Below are 17203 nucleotides of genomic sequence, written 5' to 3' on the forward strand. Positions count from 1 at the left end.
CTGGGCAACACTGGATGTGATGGGGAAAGCAGAAGATAAAAAAAGGAAGTAGTCACCTCCAATTAGATGGGAAGGGATGGGAGGGCAGCGAGGATGGCAAAGAGACGAGGCATTGGGAATATGCTCAAAGAACATGATAGGAAATCCCAACAACAGCAATGAGCACCCTACTTTGGAAGGTGATGTTGATCTCCTATATGTATTTCTCATATTTTTAAAATCATTTTTATATGTATCGTTATTTTTCAGTACAATATATGTTCTTTCTCAAGCTGTAATTTTTATCAGGAAAATATTCATGTTTGATTGCTATTTTAATCTTCAGTGGACCTTGTTAAACTATCTGATAAATAAGAATAACAACTTTATTTTTCTCGACTCACAGCATTGTCCTATGAGCTTTGCATAAATTAAATTATTCTGTGAGAATAAACTCTAGAAATGACCACTATTGTAATAGCTAGTTACAGGGAAGGAACTGGGCCCAAACTACTTGTTCAAGGTCACACAGCTGTAAACTGAAAGAACCGGAGTTGAGCTCAGCATTCTGGCCCCGGAGTTTAAACTCTCGATGAGCATCATAAGCAGACCTTGTTAAACGAGCAGAAACAAAAGCGAAGGAGATTGTGACACTCGTGTCACAGCGTGGGCAAATATTGCTCGCAGAATCTCGTGAAGTAAGCCAGTCACAAAAGGACAAGCTCTGTGTGATTCAGTTAATGTGAGGTCCAGCGCAGACAGTGAGAGGAGAATCGTTGTAGCTAGAGGCTAATGGAGAAGACTGTGGAGCCAGTGCTCACGGGTTCAGAGTTCCAGCTCAGGAAGATACCATTCTGGACGGGCGGCTGTACTAATGTGTGGGTGTAGAGATCTGTATGTTGGTGCTCTGTGTATTATATAACAAGACGATAGAAGCTTCACCTCTAAGGTTTATGAGTTCCCTGACCTTGGTCAGGGAATTTTTTTCGTGTATCAGATTGTGATGAACACAAAGACTCATAATTTCCCGAACAATGAAGATTATCTGCGGTCAGGGAGGAGTGGGGCAAAGCATGTGTTCTGAACATGACAATTGCTCATGGACCGATAGCAGCAGTGGTTGCCTGTATAAGATTTCCCCAGTGGCCAACCAATCACCATTCTAGCTGGGAAGGAAAAGGGCTACACAGCTGCCACCCCGTGCTGAATAACTATGGACACCGAATGGCCAGTAGAAGAGGAATAAGGCAGCTTTCTTCAGGGGATGTGTCTCCTGGTAGGTTGACTAAGCTCTGGAAGATGTCCACACACCCATTTGCTTATGAGCAGCACTAATTAGACCTAGTGGGTTACTGGGGGGGGGGGGGAGGCATGATGTAGGGGAGGGAACTGAAGAATTAAATGGCAAGGCCTGACTTTGCAAGAGACCTGCTTTATAACTACGCTTATAGATTGCAATTGTTTCTGGTACAGTTCAGAATATCTCAAAGAGTAAAAGAATCAGTCCAGTCGTATTGGAGTTTTCTGAGGACAGTACTATGCCCAGGACCGTGATGACTGAGAAAGGGCTTTGTGACTCCCTGAGAATAAGTTCTCTCGAGGAAAGAGGATGATAGAGGCAGCCCCTTGCAGCTCCCCATTTACTTCCGACATCTGCCTGCTCTTTCAGGGGAGTCCCAGGGCTCTCTATATATATCTATAACCTTGAGCTCCACCTGGAAGTTCAGACTGAAAGTTTCCACTGACTACCAGATGTCATCCCATGGAGGTCTGATAGCCATCTCAAACACAAAGCCCTGCCCTGCATTTTCCCACGTAGAAATCTCCAGCTCATCCCAGGCCTCTCCATCACAATACACGGAACCAGCCTCCACTCTACTGCCTAATCCCTCAAACAAGTTAGACTTAGTTTTCTCATCCAGGGAACTCTGACGCATTTTCTCCCTCCTTTTCTCTGAGCTTACACGAAATTTTGCCCTTTCAGGCCCCTTCACTTCTCCCCAGTGAGTGACTCCTTGGCCAGCTTCCTGAGTCACTCCAGCCTCTCATAGTACGTTCCTATCATGGAAGCCAAGGATACAGTATTTTTATTGCTGTTATTTTTATTATACTTGTTCTTTATTCTTGAAATTTTTATACACATATTTGGTGAAATATGTCATATCCAGACTCCCTCATCTTCCTGCTACAAGTTCCCCTGCCATTCTCTCTCACAAAATTCATGTCTTCTTGTTGTTATAACCTATTAAGTCCAGTTGCTACCTCCTATATGACCATGGATGAGGGACCATGCACTGGAGCATGGGAGGCCTACTGGGAAGAATACCCTCAATAAAAAAATAATTCTCCCTCCCTCAGTAGCTATCAACTATCAATAGGTCTTCACTAAGGGATGGGGTCGAAAGAGCACCTTCTCCATCTATGCAGAAATCAGGCTGTTTGCTCTTGTGCAGGTCTTGGGGAGATGACCACAATTGACAAGAGTCCATGGGGATGACAGTCATGCCGTGTCCAGAAAACAGCGTTTCTCGGCACTTCTCCTCATCGTCCACCTATTCCATTCTTTCTACCTCTTCTCAGATGTTCCCTAAGCCATGGGTAGGGAGATAATCAAGATGTCCTATTTAGGACTGGGTGTGTATGTCAGCAATGACTGCTGCCTGCTGTAGACAGAAGTTTCTCTGACCTAAATTGAGAGCAGCCCAAGTCTATGGGTGTAAAGAAAAATGTCTGGAGGCAATTTGACAGCATGATTGTTGAGCAAAGTAAGGGTAGCAAGTCTATTACATGCCCAACCTGGGCTTTTAGCCAGGATTACTGTATCACACATGAAGTTGTCTCCTGCTCGTCAATCTCAATTTCAACCATAAAATGGTTACTGCCTCTGTAACAGTCATGCCACTACGGCACCAAGGGCCACATTTCGCCTGACAGAGCAGTGTTGCAGCATGCAGGTTCTAGCACTAGGTGAGAATAACGATGTGTTTTCTCCCCCAGTAGCCACATAGCACCAAAAGGGAGAGTTTCTTGGTTGGTCTGAGACTGGTGTTTCTCTGACCTACTGCCGAGAATGTGGTATACTTTGCAATTGGGTCTTACCATGTATTTAAAGTGGGTAGCCAAGGGAAATGGCAATAACCATTGCTATTTAGAGACCTTTAGGATTTGCCTGACCATGCCCTTGTACCATAATTTTCATTTAATACCCGTGTCTCCTGGGAGTAGCACAGGAGAGGGGATAATAGATTATTGGTTAAGTAGAGAGGTAGAACACAGAAAGGAGACAGGGTTAAACAGAGAAGGCTCATGAATATGAGGATGATCAGATGGTAGGGAGGATAACACAGAGGAAGAACATATGAGAGTCCTTAAGAAGCCTGTTGCCCCAGAACCCAATTAAGACGTAATTGACGTGATAGTAGAAAACATGAGATATGGACTACATCGTGAGTTAAAGGATTAAGTGGGGATGGGGTGGGGTGGAAGTGAGTGAGTGAATTAACCAAAATTAAGGATTTTTGGAAAAGCCCTGTGGGAACTCCACTAGTTTGAACAGAAATAGAATATTTAACTACAGAAAACCATGCCACCCTCCAGTACACACACACACACACACAACACACACCCCAAGTTCCTGATGTAGTTTACAGATGAGCTTGCTCTCCTTCTCCCACCTGACTGAAGGCCCTTTCCATCCATCCTTTACACTTTAACCGTTAGCTCTCTCTCTCTCTCTCTCTCTCTCTCTCTCTCTCTCTCTCTCTCTGTGTGTGTGTGTGTGTGTGTGCTGGAGGGGGTTCTTGTTCTACCAAGTAGACACTCCCACTCTTACTGTAGACCCTTTGCCTCACGTCTAGTGTGCTATCCAGTTATGACAGGCTACCTCTGTTACAGTACCGAAACATCAGTTGAAATATTTTATCTCCAAAGAGGTTCTCTTAGCCAGGTAGTGGTGGCACACACCTTTAGTCCCAGCACTTGGGAGTCAGAGGCAGGCAGATCTCTGTGAGTTCACGGCCAGCCTGATCTACGAGAGTTAGTTCCAGGACAGGTTCCAAAGCTACAGAGAAATCCTGTCTCAAAAAACAAAACAAAACATAAATAAAATAAATAAATAAATAAATAAATAAATAAATAAATAAATAAATAAATAGAGGTTCTCTTGACCTCTTTAAATCCAAAATAGCCATCTATTTATCCACTACTTCATTGTCTCCAAGGTACTTCTTGGAGTACCTCCCTTCTTTCCTCCCTTCTTTCTTTCTCTCCCTTCTTTCTTTGCTTATTGTTTGTCTCTTCCAAACAGAACAGAAGTCCTATAAGAATAAGAACCATTTATGTGCTGAGTGCATTGGCCAATCAAAAAGTATTTAATACACACAGGTCTTAATTTGTGTATGGTGTGCCCAACATATGTTGTGAATAAGTACTTTTATTTTTGGAAGATAACTTTTCTAATTGATTACATAGACACATTTAAATTAATATTTGTGATGGGCATGGTGGCACACACTTTTAATCCCAGCACTTGTGGGTGGGAAGGTAGGAGTATTATAAATTCAAGACCATCGTCAGCTAAATAATAAATTCAAAGCCAGCCTGGTATACATGAAACGCTTGTCTTTTTTTCAAAAATGTATTTTTACCTAAATATATATGCAGCTGGGGAACTAAATAAGAAGCTAAATTTCAGTGTAAAATGTGATTTGAAATTACTTAAACAAATGTGAAAATAAATGCCCCAAATTTTAAGAAACACTAAATGGATGGATAAAATATGGTAATTTCATAATGTGGAGTACCGTGCAGTAACAAAGAGGAATGGAGTATGGAAACATGCTATGGCAGAAATGGACCTTTAAGAACTGTTGTAAAGTAAAGGAGAATAAATACAAAAATGCCACACACTGCAAGAGTCTATTTGTATTAAATGTTTCAGATAGATGAAGAAATCTATAGAGGCAGAAAATGGATCAGCAGTTGCTTGGGGCAGAGGTGAGCAAGGGAACTGACTATAAATGGGCACGAGAGCCTTTATCAAATGAGGGTGTTATGAAAGTGGAATGTTACTGATAGGTGCCAAGCAGATAAATGTATAAAAGATGGTTGAATTGTAAAGGTAAGTGAATTTCGTGATATATAAAAATTTTCCTCAATAGAAAGGAAAGAAAAAGAAAGCATTACTCACTCCCTTACTCCATCCCCGAGCCCCCACCAAGAAAAGTTTAGACACTAAAAGCACTTGAAGGCGCTCCGGGTATTGCCTGTTTGTGGATATGGTTTAACTAAATAACTTTTTCACCAGCCAGGAACCTAGTTTCTCTGCTTCCAGTAATGACTCACTTAACCCATCAACTCTCTAGCTTTCTCCTCTCTCTGACACTTGATGCTTCTGTGGTTGTCACTTAAACACATAGCAAATAAGTTGTACTTGCAAGTTCTCAGTCCCCAGGAGGAACAAGGCCTCAAGAGGCAGTTAGAAGCAATCACATGGAGATATGTCTCTCATTCTAGCACATGGCATGTTTCCAACCTTATGTGACATTCTATGTTTTCAAGAAGTTTAGCAAGAGCCATGTTTCTGTCACCTTTGCACCTTCAATGCCACGGCTTCGAATAGATGCACACACTGTTACCATGACAGAAACACCCTCCTCAAGATCGAACTCCATAACTAGTTAAGATTCTCGGTTGTTTGGTGTTCAGGCAGGGTTGCATCATGTAGACAAAATTGACCTTGAACTCTATATGTAGTTCAAGATGACCTCATACTCTGAGACTGCATGTGTGCATCACCATACCCAGACGTAGATGGCTCTCTTAATTTGGCTTTCATCATATGAGAGACAAAGCGAGGGTGTGGAAGCACAAGGAGTCGGGCAACCGTGCATGCTGGGGGCATTCTTAAACCTGAGCATCACTAGATTAAAAAACAAAGAGCATCTTTAGTACAAGGAACAACAGAGTGAGAAGACTAGGAATGACTCCAGGCTTCCAAGAAGGAAGAGGTAGGCACATAAGGCAACTCAACCCAAAGTAATCCCTGGCTGTTAACGATCCTGAGACCGTCTCATTTTAACTCAGGAGAAAAAGTATTTACTTCCCCAAATAATTTAGTCGTGTTTCTTGTTCAGTCACCCCACAATGTGCATTGGACAGTGTGTGTCAGACAATGTATTATTATGACATCATACACAGTTGGGCATAACAGGAAGACAAAGGGCAGACAGCATGCCCTGTTTTTGTCTGGCTTTCCATTTACTGACTGTACATCTTGAAGTAGACTCTTCTCCAAGCCTTTTTCCATGCCTATAAACTGGAAAGGAAATATGATCTTTCTCACGGGTGTTCCTGAAGCATAGGATAATAAATGTGAAATTCTTAGCTTGGTGCTTGGTTAATCGGCACACAAACAAACTTACCTTTTATCAATGAAAGTTAGACGTTATTTCCTGGAAGAACTAGTGAAGATTTACGTGATGATTTTCTTAAATGCTGAGAGAAATTATCAGTGAAGCAATTTGGGCCTGGAGTTTTCTCCAGGAGGTAATGATTTAACTTCTGTAGTCAATAGATACACAGGGCAGGCATGATTTCATACCCCATCTTATACCAGGGTGGGTAATTGCATCTTCCAAAGCATTTATATCAACTAACTTGTTGAATACACTGACATTGAATTGTTCATAATGTGGTGTAATGTCTTGTATATGAATATAACATATGACTATTGTGGCTCCATTATTATTCCTGGTGCTGCAAACAGCCCCCAGAAGGCTCTCAATTTTTTTGGTTTTCTTTATCAATGCAACATTGGGTTTTGTTCATTTGTGTTGGTCAGCTTTCTATTTTTTTTTTCTTATAAAGTAAAACATTTAATTGTGATAGTGGCTTACAGTTCAAAGGCTGAGTTCATTATCATCATGACAGGGAGCATGGCAGTTTGCAGGTAGACAAGGTACTAAAAAAGCATATGAGAGTCCTATATCTTGCAGGCAATAGGAAATGGTCTCAATGTCACTCACTGCAAGGATGTCACACCCAGTCCAACAAAGCCACATCTCCCGATAGTACCATTCCCTATGAGCTCATGGGGACCGGTTACTCTGACATCACAACAAAGGATGAACAAATCTGACAAGCTATTTTTGGTACGTTCTGCTCCCATCTATTGCTTCCTTCTGCTTATTTTGAATTCTCTTGACTTTGTCTAGCTTCTTGAGGTGACCATAAGCTATTAATGTTATACTTCCTTTCATTGCTATCAAAGGCATTTTTGTGTTATAAATTTCTTTCTCATCACTGTTTTAACAGAAAACAAGTTTAACATATTGTATTTTTATTACACTGAGTTATGTTTTTTAACAGTTTTCAGTGATTTCATCCCTGACCATGGATTATTTAGAAATACATTGCTTAATTTTCAAATTGTCAAGTTTTCCAGACAGCTTATTACTTATTTATAATTTAATTCCACTGTAATCAGAGAACATGATCTGTATAATTTCAATCCTTTTAAATTACCAAGGCTTGATTTATAGCCCAGCATATGGTCTATCTTGGGGAACACATCATCTGTGCTTACAAAGAATGTTCTCCACGGTTATTGGGTATAAAGTCTGTGAATATTAATTACACCAAGGTGGGTGACTGTATTGTTCAGATACGCTGAATCTTTAGCAATTTTATTTTTTAAGTAATTCTATAGCAACTGGGAGGAGAGGGGTAAAATTGTGACAGAAAATTATGCATTTTTCTTTCTTCTTGTAATTCTACTCAGACTATATTTATCTCCTAAAGCTCCAGGATCCACTGGTGGTTTCTCAACTTCTTGTGAGTTGTACCGTATCTGAGTGGGCCCTTTTATTGTTGGAGAATGTGTTGTTCCATCTCTCAGAACACTCTTGTCCTGAAACTCTCTGTGTCTGGCGTTAGTTGGGTCAGGGCAACCTTCCCTTGGCAGCTCTTCTCATGCCACACCTTTACCATTCATTTCCTTTCATGTCATCCACATATTTGAACCTAAAACTCTGACAAAGAGTCAAAAATTGTGCTTATTTGTCATTCTTACCCTGCCTTTAGTTCGAAGTGTTTATAGTCTATGTATATTCGATGCAATGCTAATGAGCCAGGTTTGCAGCCACTATTTTATTATCATTCTTCTAGTTCAGACTTCTCTTATCTCCCTTTCCTTCAGGGACCTTCCTTGAGGGGGACCAAACCTAGAGCCTCCTACCTACTAGGTATGTGTTCTCGCATTAAGCTACCTCCTTGGACCCCTGTCTCCTTTTTACAGCACTTCTCATTTTTTGGTCATTTAGGGATTACAATTTACCTCTCATTTTCCATGGTATACTTAGAGTTAGTACCAGACCACATCAAGTAAAATGTAAGGATTCAGTAATTACACTAATCTATTCACAACCCCTTGCTTTGGTTGCCACAAACAGGTCATAGATAACGATTATAAACTTCAATACACTATATTTTGGCTTAGATAGTAACTGTGTAGACAAATCTCAAACATTATTTATTTGTGTGTGTGTATGTGTGCACTTCTGTGTCGCATATATAAGTTTGTTGGGTGTATGTGTGGATGCATGTGTGTGCAAAGGCTAGAAGTCAAAATAAAGTGCTGCCCTCTGTCATTCTTCGCCTTGTTCCTTGAGGTAATGTCTCCTGCTAAAGCCCACAGCTTAGCATTGGGCTAGACTGGCTCAACAAAGGTGCTTCTTGATCTGCCTGCCTCTGCCTCTTGGTTCTGGGATCCAGACTCAGGTTTTCAGGCTCAGGCAGAGAGCACTTGCTCCACTGAGCCAACTCCCCAGCCTGACCTCAAACCTCATTTTGGTCATGTATTGATGGATTTCCTAGGTTTCTTACTCCTTCCAAAAGCCCAGCTTTCCCTGAAGAAGTCCTCTTATAGCCTGAAAGAAGTTCATTCAATATTTCTTGTCCTGCAGGCTAGGTGGTCATTTCTTCAAGTTTTGTCGTTATTTCAGAAGCTGCTTTTAGCACAATCCCACCTGGTGAGCTTTGCCTCAGCACTTTACGATGCCAGTCCTCAGCCTCCTGATGCCCACTGTTCCCCATGACAACTTGGCATTTGCCTTGTCACTGTCCCCAGCTCTGCTGTCATTTTCCTCTGGCCCCTTTCGAAGCTCAACCTGTGTTTTTCAATACTTGGACTTGCCCTATGTAATTTCCTTGGTCACTGGTCTCCATAGGGTTTTCAGAGCTTTCAGAATCTACAAATCTGTATTTTACAAAACAAGAAAATTTTTTTCCTTGTTTATTTAAATAACTTTCTCCCAAGTCTTGCAAGACATGGTCCTGGAAACCTGACTGGGGCAACAAGGGAGTGAAGAAAGGACAGACATACGGAGACCAGGTGAGCAGAGCACTCTGACGGAGATGCGCCAAGAGCAGCAACCCGCAGCCTCAGTGGGTGCATTTTATGCAGCAGAATAAGGAGGCAGGTTGAAGGTCGACAGCTAAACCAGGAGGCGATTTAAGCAGTGGGAGTTTTCTGGAGGGGAGCAATCACAGGCCCCAGTCTTCCTGGAGGAAGAAGGAGTGGTTGATAGTTTCTGTATATGCTGTTAACTTTGCTACTTAGACCGAAGGAAAGCTTTGCCAATTCCCTGAGCCAGACCCTGAGAAGGCTTTGCCAGTTCCCACATGTCTGAAGAACATTCATGTCAGTAACACACGGCCACTGAGAATTTCCTAACTCTCCCTCCACATTCACTACCTCCTTGCTTTCTGAGACTCTCATTAAACGCATGCTAGACTTTCGCTACCAGCCCACAAGTGTCTGAACCCTTTTTCGTTTGAAACCAACTTTTCTCTGATATTCAACATGGATGGTCTTTATTGTATTTTTAAACAGAATGTTTCTTTCTCCTTTCGCTTATTATCACTAGTATGCTATTAAGCTAATCAGAAAGAGTTTGTTTAAAAATTTTGTGGAATTAATTCTAGACATTCCATTTGATTCTTCCCTTGTTTCTTTTAATCTGCTGAAATCCCTCCCTTGTCCATTACTGCAAGCTTATTTTATTATTTTGTAAGCCCCAGTAGCTGCTTTCAAGTCCTTACCTGCTCAGTCCAGCCTCAGTTCCTAGTTCTGCTTATTCTTTCTTGCCTTAAATATAGGTTGTCACACTTTTCCAATTGTTTTTTCTTGTGTACCTACTTAACTTTGTCTTTTAAGTATTACACAGGAGACTAGACCCTCCAGACACATTGCAACAATGAATTTAATTTTATGTCAGTGAGCACCAACTCAACCAGACAACACATAGTGCAAACTCGATGTCCTTTTGGTAGGAGGCATCTAGCAACCCTGCTCACTTCTTTACATGGTCATTGGACTGTTAAAATAGTGTGTTTGTATCTCTGCTGTTCCACCCCATTTGTTTGGAGTACTGTGTTTTATTTTGATTGTGAATGCTGGGTATCAAATCCAGGGTACTGTGTGTGCCAGGCAAGTACCCTACCACTGAACAACACACCCTGTGTTCAGAGGTCAGTCAGCCATATGATCAGGGCAAAGTTAGTTAGAGCATAGATTGTGGGGCTCTGCCCTGACTCTCTCCTTCTTAACTTTGTTCCTCTTTACCTCCCAGCTGCTGCAAGTGCCCTGAGCTCTGTCCTCTTTGGGATAGAATGATGATACCCAAGTCAACACGACTTTTCCTGATATGTTGCTGGGATCTTCATATATGAAAAATAAGTTAAAGCAAAGAAATCATAAAACCAGATCTGCTATGATGAGTTGAGGAACAGTGCAGGTAAGAAAGCACTAAGCTGTAAGCGAACTCAGTGTGTGGAGAAGTTGAGCGCTCGAATATAGCGCTCTGTCCCCTTTGCTCACAGCAGAAGCTCGGTGTGCTGGCTTAGTTTCTGCTGCAGTGTTAAACGCTATGGCTGGAAGTGACTTGTGGAGGAAGGGTTATTTTATTTTACAGGTGTCCATTCGCTGCTGAGAGAAGGCAAGGCAAGGCCTCAAGCTGGAGCAGACAGAGCAACCGTGGGATAAAGCTGATTGCTGGCCTGTTCGCAGATTCGTCTTCAGTGGCCTATCCTACCCACCCCAGGCCCACGTGCCCAGGGATGGCACTGCCCACAATGGGGTGGGCTTTCCTATATCAATTAAGTACCAAGAAAATTTCTGCAGATAAGTCCCCAGCCCATTCTGATGGAGGCATCCCCTGGGTGAGATTCCCTCAGATCAGCCTGGACTCCATCAAGTTGAGAACTGATGGCCTGTTAGTCTCTTTGTTCAAATGTCCTACATTTTCCAGGGTGTCTCATGCTCACCAAGCATGAAGGAACATTGCTTTCTGTTGTGAAACCCTGGTGAGGTTGAGACCCTTGGCTACTGGGGCTCTGTTACTCGAGATACTGTGGGGTAAGACGTACAATGAAGTCATCCCCTTGGGATGACCAGACTCCCTCATGGGTCTTACAGAATTTCACAGGATTTGCAGGACAACCTTTCAGGAGATGATCTAGTTTCCTTCTTGTTCCTGTAATAAACAGCATGACCAAAGTAATGTTGGGAGTGAAGGGTTTGGTTGGATTATACAGCTCCATCATGGTCTATCATTCAGGGAGTCAGCGCAGGAACTCAAGCAAGAGCAGAGGCTTGAAACATAGAGCAATGCTGCTTGCTGGCTTGCCCTTCCTGGCTCAGTCTGCTTGCTTTTCTATATGACCATGGTGGCCTGCTTAGGAGTCATATTGCCCACGGTGGGCTAGGTCTTTCCACCTCACTCATTATTCAAAGAAAGGGCTCCACAGATCGCCTGCAGCCCTGTCTGATAGAGGCATCTTCCCAACTGTCCCTCTTGCCGGGTGATTCTAGTTCATGTCAAGTCAACAAAACTAATCAGAGCGAGAGGCATTCCCATTCCTTTTTTTTTTTTTAAATCAAGTTTGTTGATCAGATCAAGGTACCGGGTTTTCTCCAGGATGCCCATTTAAAGGGACAGAACAAATGCTTTGGTGAGAAGTAGAAACTATTCTTTCTGAGGAGCTAACCCCAAAAAGGAATGCACTGGGCCAATGAATATATCCCCGGCAAGCTCTTGCCTGCTTCCAACTGGGAAATGGAAAACCAAGGAAATACATTTCCTGTGACCACAGGGAATTCACTATATCCTCACCTGTTGATACCAGTACATAACAAATTCTGATCAGTTCTTAAAACAACAGATCAACAGATGCAGGATATTGGGGTCATGAGGAATGTTAATCTACAGCTGCTCACATCCAAAGGCTTCTTAGGATAAATAATAAAATACAAAATTATAATAAATGGAGCCTTTAGGCCTCTGCAAAGTTCCCAGAAGGAAGCAAATTGAATCAGCACAAAACCCCAAAGCAACAGAAATAGGAAGGGAAGTGATCGTGCCTTGGATCACAGAGCCCTGTAGAGCTCCAGGAAACCAGTGAGAGACCAGTTGAGGTCTCCCGTGGGGAAAGCCCTGGGTAGCTGACAATGTGATGGAGCCTGATTTAAAGCTGTGCACATCCTCCATATACACCTGCAAGGAATGGAAAGAAGCAAGCTTAGAACAGAGAGGATTTCAGTGCTCTGAGAATCACAATGAGTTCCTCTCCTTGCAATGCCAAGGGCTGGGCAGATGAAAACAAAGGCAGACTTCAGGGAAAGTCTTGTAAATGAAATCCGAACTAGGAGTCAGAACAGGCTGTGGTGGAGTGTGGGCAGGGATAGAACAAAAGCAGAATGGCTGCCTGGCTCCAGGTCCACTGCTCTGCCCTGTCACCCCTCTCGACAGTGTAGCTGAATGCCCTTGCTTGCCTGGCCTGGAATGAGATGAGTGATAGTGTGTCCAATCTATGTTGAGTGGTGCTTGAAAGAAGAATGGCCGCACTTGTGGCCTCTCTTTCTCAATTAACACCCACCCCCTCCAAACTTCCTTGACCCTGAGATGGGATCAGCTCAATGCCAGGATAATAACTCATTTCCTGGTCTACCTTTCCCTGGTTGGATGGTGTGTTCTGTGAAGAAGAGGGCTGTGCCTGGGCCCTCCTGGTAACCACTGTGTCTCTCAGTACAGAGCTTGGCAAAATCTATACACAAGACTAGTGCTGTGTCTTGAACCCCTTCATCTTTAAATAGGAGCAATTTAAGCATTTAATTTATACTACCTGGCTCCCACAATTTACCAAATAACTTGAACATTTAAAGCATTAAATCATTGCTAGGCTCTAGTCAATGCTCCATAAGTTTATTTTATACTGTTTGATATTAATACTATTAAATTGGGTCACCGTAGCTCATCTTTCATGAAATAAAAAGTGATTGAATTTTTCAACACACCTGGAAAGACCCTCTTTCTAAATAGCTCCATCACTGAAATCAAAATTCCATATAAAAGATTAAAGATCTTTTGTTAAGAAGTTTTTTTTCCCTTTACTTACTGTTCTTTTCAAGTATAAAACATCTTGACTACATGGCTTTTGCCTGGATAGAATGGGAAAAGCAAATCTCTTGCAGGGGAAGATATAAGGGACTCAAAGTGAAGGGAACATAGTGATAACAGGACAGAGACAGCGTCTCTGGGTCATGTTTTATATCCATAAATGAGCATCTGGATTATTTGTGTGATATGTGATAAGGTCTCCTGCAGTCCAGGTATCCCACATAGCTTGAGTGCTCGGATTACAGACATGTTCCTTGGTGAGACTAAATGATTTCTAATGTGCTTTTGTTTATACTAAGCCATGATCCCATGCCGCTTAAATTTTGAATTTAGATCTTCATCTAAGATCAGACTTGGTAGTTGTTGGGCTACGGTGCAGATAACTGTCAAGATTTTCTTTGGTCCTAGCATTCTGATTAGCCAAGGTTCCATTCTCTTACAAGCTACATAGGTTAAACATAGATATCAAAGTATTCCCAGGCAACATGGGGGTTGGAAATCCTCATAGTATGGAAAGGGAGAACTCCTTCAGCTTCTGAGTGTGTGAACAAAGTGAGTCCCAGCCAGGAAGTTAAGATGTAACTACTGGAGTCAGCAGCTCTACAGACCCTTGCTGCCTCCCAACTGCTCTAACAGCCCTGTTCCAGTGTTAGGTGCAGGTGAGCACTTCACCAGACAGTTGCTTTGTCCCTGCCCTAGTTTAGAGTAGGAATGGTTCATGCATATAGGAGACATGCAGAATAATGTCCTAGAATATTATTTCAGTTGCTTTATATAAACATGATTCATTGTGCCCATTTTACAGGGAGGAAGAACCATTCTACCCACAGCTTTCCACAATGGACAGTCCTGAGTAGACTTCCTTTGAACTGCACACTTGCGACTGGGCTCGAGTCAACTTCCTCTCCCAAAAATCACACAACATCCTGAGAACGAAGTAATGCATTTCCAGGAAACAGAGGTTGTCGAACCAACACCAAACTATCAGCTTCTACTTTCAACAACTCCAAAGAAAGCCCATCTCAAGTTACAAATAGAGTACAGTGAGTGATTTAACAGTAAAGTCTAGAAATTCCTAAAATAGCCTAGATTGTTGATATAAAGTAAAGCATTAGAGATGCAAAAGAGACCTCATGAAGCACCATGCCTGGTTATGGGATGGCTTCCAGATTCTTCTATGGCTCATCCTTGCCTGGCTTGAACCATCCTCTGCTCTGGCTGGACTCTTCTTTTTATCCCTGCTGTTAAGATGAAGATGCCCAAGGGCTGTGTTCAATCACTCAGCCTCTTCACCTCCAAACTTAAGAAAGGAAGTAGGGGCAGAAAGAAGGTTAAAATGCCAACCTTTTCCTCCTGCCTATTTTAGCGCAAATGGCACAGAAGGTGAAAAGTGAAATATTTTGGCCGATTTCCAAGGCGAGAGAAAGAAAGATCTGAAGCCTGCCAAGGAGAGCAAAGAAAAGGGTCTCTTACAGCCAGAGGTGAGTCAAGAAGCAGGTCTGTTTGCGGGGAGAATGGACAAAGTATTTATTTACTGAGAAGCTGTCTAGACCTCTGGAATTCTCAGATGGGAGAAAAGACATCAGCAGTCTCCCAACCGCTCCTCTGAGAAATCCCAATAATTCTGAACTTATACAAGCAAGCTCCGCCCCTGCCTTTGGACAGGCAATGACAGATGGCTGCTTGCTGCTGGTGTGTGGAGCCCAGTGCCTCATCATGGAGGGCCAGCATCTGCCAAGGATATACACGGGAGCTTTAGAGAACCAGGTGTCCCGTTACATACAGACCTAGAGGTTTGGAGAACCTAGGCCCTAAGAGCCAGTGGGGGCCAATGCAGAAGATCAATTATTCACTCGGGGATGAAGGAGGAGCGGTGTTACTGCTCGCGTCTCAGCAAGATGGCTGAGGTTTGGTGTAGGAAGACACACATGCATCCAAAAGGGAGGGCTCATATGGGGAGACTGAGCCCTCTCTCTGGGTGGCCCGAGGAAGCAACAGCCAGCAGCGAGACTGCTGTGGGAAAGGGAGGCCCCTCTTCTTCATAAGAACTCGAACTCCAGGATCTTAGACGACTGGAGCCACCAAGTACCACTAAGAGTGTGTCCATCAACTGGGTCTCTAGCTAAAGATTTCCTTGGGGTCCTTGGGCCAGGAAATGGAAAGCTTTAGAAGTGTAGGCAGATACTCCGCCACTTCCTGCGGCAAGGCATCTCACCTGCTCAACAGCCCAGCTACGTGAGCCAGCCTCTTCACTCTTACTCCTTTTGCTTTAACTGGTGGGAAAATCTGCGGTCAGGGAGTTGGAAGCACAGATGCCTTTAATATCAAGGAACCTTCTATTTTGACATAACCTATTCCTCCATGGCATACAACACTCCCTACCCCGCCTCTTCCTCCAAGGCATCCAACAGCCCCTGCCCCGCCCCTTCCTCCGTGGCATCCAACAGCCCCCACCCAGCCCCTTCCTCCACCATCTCCAGCACAAACACCCAAAGCCTTTTATTTCTTCGAGCTCTTCAAACTGTTCAATTATGAGAATTGATTCATTTTCTGCCTAAAAGTTCAGACAGACTCACTCCGTCCTCTGTATTGGCTTGGAGGTGGCATTGTCCCACAGTAGACCCAGCGCAGAGCAAATGTGCCTGACCTGAATGAACTTTTCCAGCTGGGTCCTCCTGACCTTTCCAGCATTCATCACACTCGGCTGGCTGGTAAGAAAGGTAGGTAATAACTTCGTTTTGCTCCTCTTTTCTCACAATCCATCACCCGCTCCTCAATCCAAGTCCATTACCTTTGAACGGATCATGAAGAATTGTTTTTCTTTTGTCGAATCTGAGTTGAAGCAAATACTCTTTCTGAAGCGCAGGTCTGAGACTTAGCTGGCTTCATCCGCAGCATCCCCTGCTAGACACTTATATTGACAACTACATGCTCGACAGTTTGTTGAGGATCCAGGGGCTTTGTTGCTCTTACTTAAGCGATCTTTACCTTGAAACCCCTTACTACTCAAAAGTGAAGTGTAGTCAGACGAAATATTGCACCGCTGGATCTTCCTAGAGAGCCTGAGGGCATGTGATCACCAGACTAAGGACTGCACTCTTAGACTGCTTCCTTCTGTAATAGCCTCCATTATTTGATTTGCAATGAAAATAAAAACATATGTTTGCAATCCTTTTTGGCCTAAACGAATGAAAGGCTGAATGAATAAGTACATGTGCGGTTGGATGGGCTGAAGAGATGGTTCAGTAGTTAGAGAGTGCTTCCTGCTTCTGCAGAAAACTTCTACAGAGTTTGGTTCCCTGCAGTCATATGGGCATTCACAGTTGCCTGTACCTTCAGTTCCGTGGCAGCCAAGGCTGTGTTCTGACCTCCTTGGGTACTGAATGTATGTGGAGCATAGACATATATGCATGTAAGCACTAACACACTTAAAAATAAAAGTAAATAAAGCTTTTTAAAATAAAAGTGTTAGGGGAGGCTGTTTATTCATTCCCAGCCACTCTGAACTTAAATAATCACTCAGAAACTATATTATTTGCAATACTGTTTGGCTAATAGCTTAAGTGTATTTCTGGTTTACTCTTATATCTTATATTAACCCATTTCTATTAATCTGTGTTTCAAAACATGGCTGTGGCTTACCAGCAAGGTTCCAGCATGTCTGTCCCTGGTGGTGGCTACTTGGCTTCCCCTGACTCCGCCTTCTTTCTCCCAGCATTCAGTTTACTTACCCCCCCCCCGGCTCTATTCTGACCTATCACAGGCCA

Source organism: Chionomys nivalis, chromosome 4 (genome assembly GCF_950005125.1).
Source record: "Chionomys nivalis chromosome 4, mChiNiv1.1, whole genome shotgun sequence".
Classification (NCBI taxonomy): domain Eukaryota; kingdom Metazoa; phylum Chordata; class Mammalia; order Rodentia; family Cricetidae; genus Chionomys; species Chionomys nivalis.